The sequence below is a fragment of the Pecten maximus genome, chromosome 5 (genome assembly GCF_902652985.1).
Source record: "Pecten maximus chromosome 5, xPecMax1.1, whole genome shotgun sequence".
Taxonomy (NCBI): Eukaryota; Metazoa; Mollusca; class Bivalvia; order Pectinida; family Pectinidae; genus Pecten; species Pecten maximus.
In genome coordinates this window covers 17,100,727-17,111,231 of record NC_047019.1, presented here as the reverse complement: position 1 = coordinate 17,111,231, position 10,505 = coordinate 17,100,727, and positions in this window count along the sequence as shown.

Here is a 10,505-nt window from a genome sequence, read left to right as displayed (position 1 = left end):
AAATTAGTCTATTTTCAACAAGGCCTAGAAAATTGTTTGTTTGTTTGTTTATTCACTTTAGGCCTTGCGGTCCATCGGTATTACAGCAAAAACAGAATAATGTCATGTGTATGTACAATAAGGATATCAAAAACCTATATACAAAATGTTAAGTATGATATGAAAAATAACCTACATTGTCCAAGACAAGAATGATTTTGATAAAATGGCGGACAGCTGTGAAATATATATGGGATAATTGTATGAAGTCATATTCATAATTTGATAGATTGGAAGACGACAGGCATAACATATGAAGTAAAAAATGTGCCAGAAAATGTCATGTGCAATAGGTAACCGGAAGAAAATACATGGTAATTAAACAATACATATTAAGCTTGAAACGTTGAACGTAATAATAAACTTGATCGTAATATTTAACTAAATGACAAAGTTCCTTACTATTACGTACTGCTAGTAACTGTACAAGTTTATACGACGACGGACGGTTCCAATAGCCATTTTTGATCAATTTCTTACGTAAAGTTGCATACAGAGGACAATTATGAATAAAATGAAATTCATCTTCTACCTGATTTTCCAAATTACCAAATTCTATGTGCCCTTGGGATATTACGATGTCTGCCTTCTATACTTAACTGATGAGATGATAAACGAAACTTTGATATAAGCCGATGATAAATATCTGGAATTGATTTTGTTAAATAATACTGTAGAGTAAAAGAGTTTAACAAGAATTTATACAGATAACATTTTGATGAATTTTCAGTAAATTCATTCCTTGATTGAATAAAAACATCGGTTAGGCGTTGTTTGAAAAGATGCTAAAATACTTTTTCGTAATAACGCTTTGATTTAACCAAACATCACCAAAGCCAGTAGACATCAGTAAGTTTTTAACCTGGCATTGCCAGTTACAGTTTCTGTGATTGCATATAATCGTATCGTCGTACACGGACTTTAATATACAATTATTAGTTAAGTCTTAGTTAACTTCAACCAGTATTTAACTTTTTTGTGGGAGCCCGTAGAGCCAAATCTGTCCAGTTTTACATTGGTAACATCGGCGAATCTTCCACTGAAACAGGTATTAAAAAATACCTTACATCAGCTGGTGTCTCGGTATCGCGAATTAACATTTTCAACTCGCGAAACGGCTTGCTTTCTGCAAAAGTTTCCGTACCGAAGGATCAAGCGTGTGTGCTTGAAAGCAATGACTTTTGGCCAAGGGAGATCAAATGTAGGAGATGGATCCGTAACAAGTTATGGCGTGACAAAGTATCGTCGAATCCAGTGAACTCTTTTAAAGAAAGCTATGACCAGCAATATTATTAACATTTACTCGTGTTCGGTAAGTCTTTGGATTATCATGTCACTATCTATTCTCACTTGGAATGTCAGAGGGATCATCTCATCATCCTTTTGTATAAACAACATACTGTCAGCGAACTCATACGACATAGCTTTCCTCTGTGAACTACGCCTCTCGCAGCAATGTGCTGATTTTCCAAATAGTATCCACGAACATTTTGACACATATCCGAGTTCCACGGACGCGAACTATGAAACTATCTGTTGTGGGTCCGGTGGCCTGATATTTTTAGTAAACAAAAATCTTTGTTACACCGTGGAGGGAATTGGTATCAACCGGTCTAATCACATCTTTGGATTAAATATACATCGAGGTAATTCCACGCCTCTTTATTGTTTGGTGTTTATATGCCCAGCGACTCGAACGTTAACCAATATGTCGAAGCGGTCGAAACTCTTAGTGATGTCGTCCGTTTTACTCTGAGCTTGGAGATGTGACTGTGATTGGCGACTTCAACGCACAATATGACACCTTACCTGTTTCTTACTCGGCGCGTCGTAAGCAAAGCCTACTTCGCAAATTCATCTCATCCAACAACCTTATACCGATTAACAAATCGGGTTTGTGTAGTGGCCTTCCCTATACGTATCTACCTCTTGAAACTACCATTGATTATATTCTTGTTACAGACACGATGCTCGACTGTATTCAATCATGCAGAGTCTTTTCCTCTGCCGATGCCGATATCGCCTCTGATCATGCAGTTCTGGAATGTGTTATCAAATCTCCTTTGATCCAACGATCTGCACTTCCAACCCCTACCTCACACCCTCTTTGGAGTAAATGTTCTACAGATCAGTTGATCCGGTATCAGCTCGCTGTTGACAGCACCCTACGGTCTTTTCAAGATTTCGAAATCAACGAACCACCGAATATTGACAGGTTCCACACGCTTATTACCGACGCATTGATCGCTTGTGCATATTCGTGTATCCCTATGTCAAGATACAACCCACAGTTGAAGCCTTATTGGAACATCAACGTGAAATCTGCCCACAAGACTGCTCGTGCGCGACGAAGAGAGTGGATGTCTGAAGGTAAACCACGTGGACCCGATCATCCCTCTTACCGGGAATATAAACTAGCGAAACGTATATTCAAGAATACTCAATGCGCAGCCTATAACGAACACCTACGAAGTCTTCACCAAGATCTGAATGATGCTGCAGTTGTTGACAGCAAGACATTTTGGAGAGCACTGAAGCTTCTAAAACGTCCTTCACGTCTCAAAGTTTCACCATTTAAGGTCGGTAACGAAACCTTACGCTCTCCCGTCGATATTGCGCAAGCTTTTGGTAATTACTTCCAGTCTGTTTATAAGGTTAATTCTAGGAGGGCAGAAATGTTCGACGCCGAACTTGATGACCCTAAGGACATTTTCGATCACGATGATCTAAACAGAAATATAAACTTCGACGAAGTTGAGTGCGCTATCCGAGGTTTGAAATTCAACAAAGCACCCGGAGTAGATCTTATTCAAAACGAGTATTTACGATATGGAGGACGGACTCTGATATTGTGTCTTCAAAAACTCTTCGCCAAATGTCTGGAGCTTGAGCACGTGCCCAATGTATGGAAACGAGGTATAATTCTTCTCATATTCAAAGGCGGTAACAAATCTCGCGGTGATCCCGCAAGCTACAGGCCAATTACTCTCTTATGCTGTATATACAAACTTTTTGAATCAGTGATCAACAACAGAATTCATGACAGTCTAAAGACTTCACTTTTATCATTCCCAAACGACCAACAGAACGGTTTCCGCAAGTCTCTCAGTTGTACAACTGCCACATTTTCTCTCCGAGAAACAATTTTTCATAACATAGAGTTAGGAAGCAAAGTGTTTGTTGCATTCCTGGATATAAAAAAGGCTTTCGATACCGTCTGGCACACAGGCCTTTTTCGTAAACTCACTAATGTCGGCATCACAGGCCATCTGCTTAACACCATTCGCGAGGCGTACAAGGGTATGTCGAGCGCCGTGACGTGGCAGGGTATGACGTCACATTGGTTTCCCGTTGAATCTGGAGTCCGACAAGGTGGTGTTTTATCTACTTTTCTTTATCAAACGTTTATTGATAACCTACTTGACTATCTAAGTAAAAGCAAACATGGCGCCGTTATCGATAGGGTCCCTTCTGGGAATCCAACTCTGGCAGATGACATCACCCTCATCAGCACATCTCCGCGTTCGCTACAACACCTGTTGAACATTTGTCAGGAATATAGCATGAAGTGGAAGTTCGAGTTCAGTGATACAAAGTGCAAAGTTTTAGTAATCGGAAACCACATTCCAAGGAATCCGAATGAAACATGGACACTAGGCCATCATACCCTTGATATCCCACACTCCCAAACTCACCTGGGTACAGTGTTTTCGTCCAAACTGTCTAACGCCGAACGTATCACCAACGCTTGTGATAAAGGTAGAAGAACCTTACATTCTATTGTTGGTGTAGCTCCCTCCTTATCTGCAATAAGTCCTGTCGTTAAAACCAGTCTCTACAAGAAAGTCGTTTTACCGTCGATTCTGTATGGGTGTGAACATTGGACTAATCTCACTGTAACAGAAATCTCCAAGATTGCTTGCTTTCAACACTACGCTGTAAAACTCATACTGGGTTTACCACGTCGTACAAGGTCAGATATAGCCGAACCTATACTTGGTCTTTTCAGAATCTCAGCAGAAGTCGACCGGAGGAAACTACTGTTTCTACAAAAAATGATAGCTATGGACCAATCCTATCTGCCGAAGCAAATTTTTACCATACGTCTACATTTATATATTTCAGTGTTACCCAACAAACCAGCTAACCATAAAGGATATTTCCCTGATATAGTTAAAGTACTCCGGAAATACAATCTTCTTTATTATTTGGAGACATATCTACGGTCTTACATATTTCCAACCAAGTCCCAATGGAAACGCATAGTGAAATCCACTATTAGGTCCTACAACTACGAAAACTCGGCTCTCAAGGAACGTATGGCAAATGATAATGACTTCTCCTTTTTCCAAAATATTCATTGCTCATATGACCTATATAGCTTGTGGCATGCTGCGGAATCTCCGTCCGATATGCAAAACATTTATTATATATGTTCTGTGTTGGCTCTGCCTAGTCGCCTTGCCGATGAACAATGCCCACTCTGCACAATGTCTCATGACGTCGCAGTAATTCATCTGTGTGCTGATTGTATAGCCAATATTGCTCTAAAACAAAGCTTTATGGAAGATATTCTCATTACCTTCGGTCCAACTGTATTCCTTTTCATTGAGAAAATGGATGCTACTGCCTTCACCCGCGCCATATTAGGAGCCAATACAGGAATTCCATTCATTGACGATACAGACTATGAACAATTCCTCATGAAATCTGTTCGATTTGTCGCTCGTGTTACGCGATGTCTGTCGTAATGTCTTGACTTAAACCAACGTAACTGTTTCGCGCGGACATGAAAATCCCTTTCAATGCCGCGCTTGCATCTCGATGTATATACATATTTTTTTTCGCGTTTTCTTCTAATTCCTCTGTTCATTTACTTTTTTTATGTCGATTTCCTTGTATTTAAAATCTCCAACCGGAGGAAATAAAGTATGATGATGATGATGATGATGAGAGTAAAAGAGTTTAACAAGAATTTATACAGATAACATTTTGATGAATTTTCAGTAAATTCATTCCTTGATTGAATAAAAACATCGGTTAGGCGTTGTTTGAAAAGATGCTAAAATACTTTTTCGTAATAACGCTTTGATTTAACCAAACATCACCAAAGCCAGTAGACATCAGTAAGTTTTTAACCTGGCATTGCCAGTTACAGTTTCTGTGATTACATATAATCGTATCGTCGTACACGGACGTTAATATACAATTATTAGTTAAGTCTTAGTTAACTTCAACCAGTATTTAACTATTCGGCATTTCCTGGTAATTTGCAGAGGTAAACGACCAAGCTCAGAGTATAACAACAAAATAGGTGTACTCTTTTTAACATTCATGATTCTTTTCAAAAAGTCGGTATGTATTAAATATTAAACCTCTTATACTTACAGGTATTGTGTGTGGTCTATATATAGTCATGTATTGGTCCATTTATTTAACTGCAGATAGACATAACCCTAAATAGATTGAAAGTCCAATTTGAAGACAAAATATTGAACAACTATCAGCTATTACCCCGTCCAAATTTTAACAACTTCGAAAAATTTCAACCGATTCTGCAAGTTCATGGTATACGTATAATGTCCAGGCCCTGTCTTGAACAAGTTATTGAGCACCGTTAAATGCAATCTTTCGATTTTAAAACGAAGTTTCAACAACTACCGAAATGATGCAGTTGAAGAAATGGAAAGGACGATCTCATCACTGGCATAAAAACAAATATACTATCTTAGTCCGTGATCTCATAAACGACATCCTGTACATGCACCTGTACAATATTTGCCGAGATGACCACAAAAAGTGCACCTGGTGACAGTCGATTACATGTATATAATCGCATGACCTTTCAACCCCGTATGCAAATGAGAAATCTGTACAGGCTGAGGAAGCAGTTTGAAAAATGGTGTTTTGTTGGAGGAATTCGGCGATATTTTCACGGATTATTTGTTTTGGATGTAAAAATTCGTATTGAGTGACACGGTATATAGGTTAAAGATGAATCGCGGTTTCCTGATGACGGTCGCATATAGTATGCATTGTGTCAGTTTGAACAAATGTGTTTTTTAGTCGATTGAAGTGAGATGGGGTGCCGTTCCGCTCGATCGTCACTGTAGTGCAACTAGTACGGCAACGATGTTTGGACCCGTTTCCGGTATACGCCTCGATGCAGTAGAAGCAAAAGGGTAGGTTCAAACTAGTGCTATTTTAACACCATGCGCATGTTGTCACAACCCTATACTCAACTCGCGGTTTTATGAAGTATTAAGCTTTATATAAGTACGGTGTTTCCATGAAGATTGTTCATATAAAACATAAAATATTGCTATTTACTTTCAAGGAGATGCGAATTCCTTCCGACATTTCCAAACTTTTGCCTTTATCCTGTTTAATTTTGCAAAAAAATCCACAGAACATGAGTGAAAAACGATGCCCTGGGTTAATGCCCATAAATGGATACATAGATTGTTACATTTGATCCAGAAACGACCTAGTATGACTAATTGTTTACATCGTGGTGTCAATCTCGACGCAACGGTTTGGATTAGTTTCAATGCGATAATGCGTACGTTACACACTACCAAGTTCCAAACCGTTGCAATAGAAGTTTGATATCGAACACAAATTTGGGATTATTTTTATCTTTAACAGACTATCATAATCAAATTATATATCAAAAGAAAGGGCAAAATCTGAACATTTGACAAATTGAATCACTGTAGAAGATTGTCCTAAAACAAATCGACAAATCGAAGCCAAATGAAGCTGAAAGTGGTATTATCTGTTAATGCGTGACATTCAAATCTATTTACTGAAATCTCGGATAAAAAGCGATATCTCTTTGAAGGCTTGGTGAAACCTTAATATATGCTTTATCATTCATAACTAACCCTCCATCCCTATAATACCTGTAAAAGCAGATATTGACTTGTGTTTATCGCCGTGTCGAAGTTGTTATGTCGCCGAAGCGATACCGGAAACGAGTCCAAACATCGTTGCCGTACTAGTTGCACTACCACCGTATGGGAGCGACACCGGATATTGGTACTAGCTGAAGCGGAGAGAGTGTGACAGCAGGCCTAACCGGAGGTAAGATTTCGGAAAATTACTATATTTATATAGATCCAACAGAACTCAGGTTTGACAAGTTAATTCATGAGGATTTCCGTGGTCAGCTCAAGCAAAAATTATAACGACTTGGTGCCACGTATTTTATATTGATCGTAAAACATGCCATCTAGTACCGGCGAAACATTAGGTCTGTCAACTTCACAATCAGTTTAAACCTTCATTTCTAGCTAGATCCATGCTTATGGTGTTGTTTCTTTTCCATGATTATCTCCACTAACGTTGAGTATACATTATTCTTGATGTTAATTCAAAATAGTGTCAAAATCGTTATTTTAAGTTTTTCGAAACTGTACGGCGGCTTGAAGATGTGTTGAAATTATGTGTACGGCAAATTGGTGCTTCAGTGTACGGCACATTGAATGACATTGAAAGAAGGTTGTGTTAAATAATGTTGAATCTGATGAGACAATAGATCAGTAGCGATTAAATTATCACTTGAATTATTTTTTCTAACATTAAGGACACCTACCCAATGCTATGCCTAAAATAAAGTAACTTTATTTGTACATGTGCGCACATTATAATATACCTAATATAGAGGTAATTGTACTTTTTTGTCAGAACATGGATTTATCCTCTATTTCTTTTGGTGTTTCTGTTGACGTGGAGGTGGAGGTTAAAACACAAAATGAAGCCATAATGAATAAATTCGTTCGATTTACAATACAGCACTGATCTTGGTTTATATAATGCGTAAGTCCAGTTCTATTCCTAGACGTTTATGGGGCAATATTTTACTTTCGTCACATTTGTGGTGCTGACGTACAGGTGCCACACCCCTCGCTGCCGAGTCTGGAGCGGAAATGGTCACCAGTTTCCTTTTGGCTTTCCTCTTCGACCTCATGACGTTGTCAAACATATGATCCCTGTAAAAGAATTACATACATAATTAGGGCTTTCCCGCGACAGCGGAAAGACATCTTAGTTTTGTAATGTTTGTTCTTATTCTTCCTATTCTTTTTCTTCCACGGATTTTGTAACGAGCAAATCTCAAAAACTATAACACTTACAGACTTCAAACTTACACCAATGATAGATAAGAATGTAAAGATTTGCATGAAACTTGTTCAAGGTCATAGGTTCAAAGGTCAAGGTCACAGAGGTCAAAATGTAAAATTCTTGAACTATAGGTTTTGATGGTCATTGGACGAAAGGTCAAGGTCACAGACTCTAAAATCCAAAATTTTATAAAATGATATAACTAAGGACAGAATAATGATACGAGTATGAAACTTACGTGAGTAAATCTCCTTCGCATTATGCATAAGTGTTGAAAGTTTCAAGGTCATAGGTATAAAGGTCACAGAGACTAAAATATGAAATTTTAATAATTTTCCGTGCGCTTTTTACCTAGGTTTACATATTGCATATTACTGGGTTACACTTACGAAAGACGCCTTTAATATGGTAATGCTAAGCAAACAATCGTCTTAATTTAATCCCTTGTCGGGTGTTAGACTAAGTTTCAACTATAGCATACTCAAGTGATACATTTAAATAAGTATGGAAAGATGGATTGTACCTGGAATATGTAATCATCGTTTAAATAGTAAGCTGTTTTTGTAGTCGCCCATTATTTGGAAGAATGAAACACTAAATACTTATTACCTACATAAATACTGACCTGACCAAAACATGGTCTGTGGAAACGGGACAAATATAGGATCCGATATGATCTTCGTCCATATCCATCAGGAGCTCATTAACCGGTTAGACTTTAGCCTTCGAAAGGTTCATCTGACAGGCAGCTTCTATAGCGTTTGGAATGTCCTCAGTCTTAATCACTCCTGATCCTTTTGGATCCAGATCTTGAAATTCGCCAAAAATATTCTCTGCTTCTAAACTTCCAAGCGATTTTACATTATATTTTCCAGATTTAACATACAGGTAAAGTTGAATCCTTCTATCTACGTTGGTGATGTAGCCCTGAAACATAACGTTCGGTACTCCTCTAATGTGAGATCCATATGCAGGGAGATTTCCGAAATTCACACCCTCAAGAAGCCATTCACGGATTTTAGTCTTCTTTGACACCTTTCTAAAGCAGATATGCCTGGCGTGTCATCTGCTTCGTGGAACTCCCTAACAAGTCGACAAAATGCAGCTTCCTTTGTATAATTAAGTTCAACCATAGCCTCTTCCACGTCGAGAGAAAATGTTTCCATTGCAATAGAATCGCTCTATTTGTCGACCAGATCTTCAACATGTGAAATTTTCAAGTTGGTTTTGTTTCCTCTTGCAACATCCATCCAGGCATTTCGGCTGATGTCTCTCTGAGGAAATCCATCCTTGCATACTTTTACTCTGCAGTTGGTGAGTAGATGATGTGGGTCCAAAAACGAAAAGACAAACGAGAAGTTGGATTCATTGTACTCTGGCTTAGAGAACCATATGATATTACCGATCCCGGTTACCATTGTAGGGGTTCTAAACGGACTCGTTTCTCGTCACTGCCTTAACGTTCATCTTAATACAATCTATATATATTATATTTGTCTACAACGTAATGTTTGAATTGTTTTAAAAATATGGAATACAAAATGTTAAATACCAAGACGCCGTGCACCTGAGATATATAGAATCATCAAGCAGCCGTACACAATGCTGTCAAGCCGCCGTTCAGTTTCGAAAAACTTAAAATAACGATTTTGACGCTATTTTTAATTAACATCAAGAATAATGTATACTCAACGTTAGTGGAGATAATCATGGAAAAGAAACAACACCATAAGCATGGATCTAGCTAGAAATAAAGGTTTAAACTGATTGTGAAGTTGACAGACCTAATGTTTCGCCGGTACTAGATGGCATGTTTTACGATCAATGTAAAATACGTGGCACCAAGTCGTTATAATTTTTGCTTGAGCTGACCACGGAAATCCTCATGAATTAACTTGTCAAACCTTAGTTCTGTTGGATCTATATAAATATAGTAATTTTCCGAAATCTTACCTCCGGTTAGGCCTGCTGTCACACTCTCTCCGCTTCAGCTAGTACCAATATCCGGTGTCGCTCCCATACGGTGACTACAGTGATCGTGACGGAGTTGCCAAACTTGTGGTTTCCACAGTACACATTACCACTGCCATATCATTTTTTTTTAATTCACATTTTCTATGCAAGCGCCTGTAGAAGATAAATGCTATTATCTGAAGATATGTTTTTATGTGCAAAATGAAATCGGTACGTTATCCAATGTTTTAGTATCAAGCGACTAAATATTTGAGTTGAATTTTGTTTATGAATTAATTGTTGGCGGATGGTGACTGGCGCAAGTCTAATATACTGTATCAGGCCTATCTAATCGATAAAGTATTTCCGGTAACTGTACGGTGCTA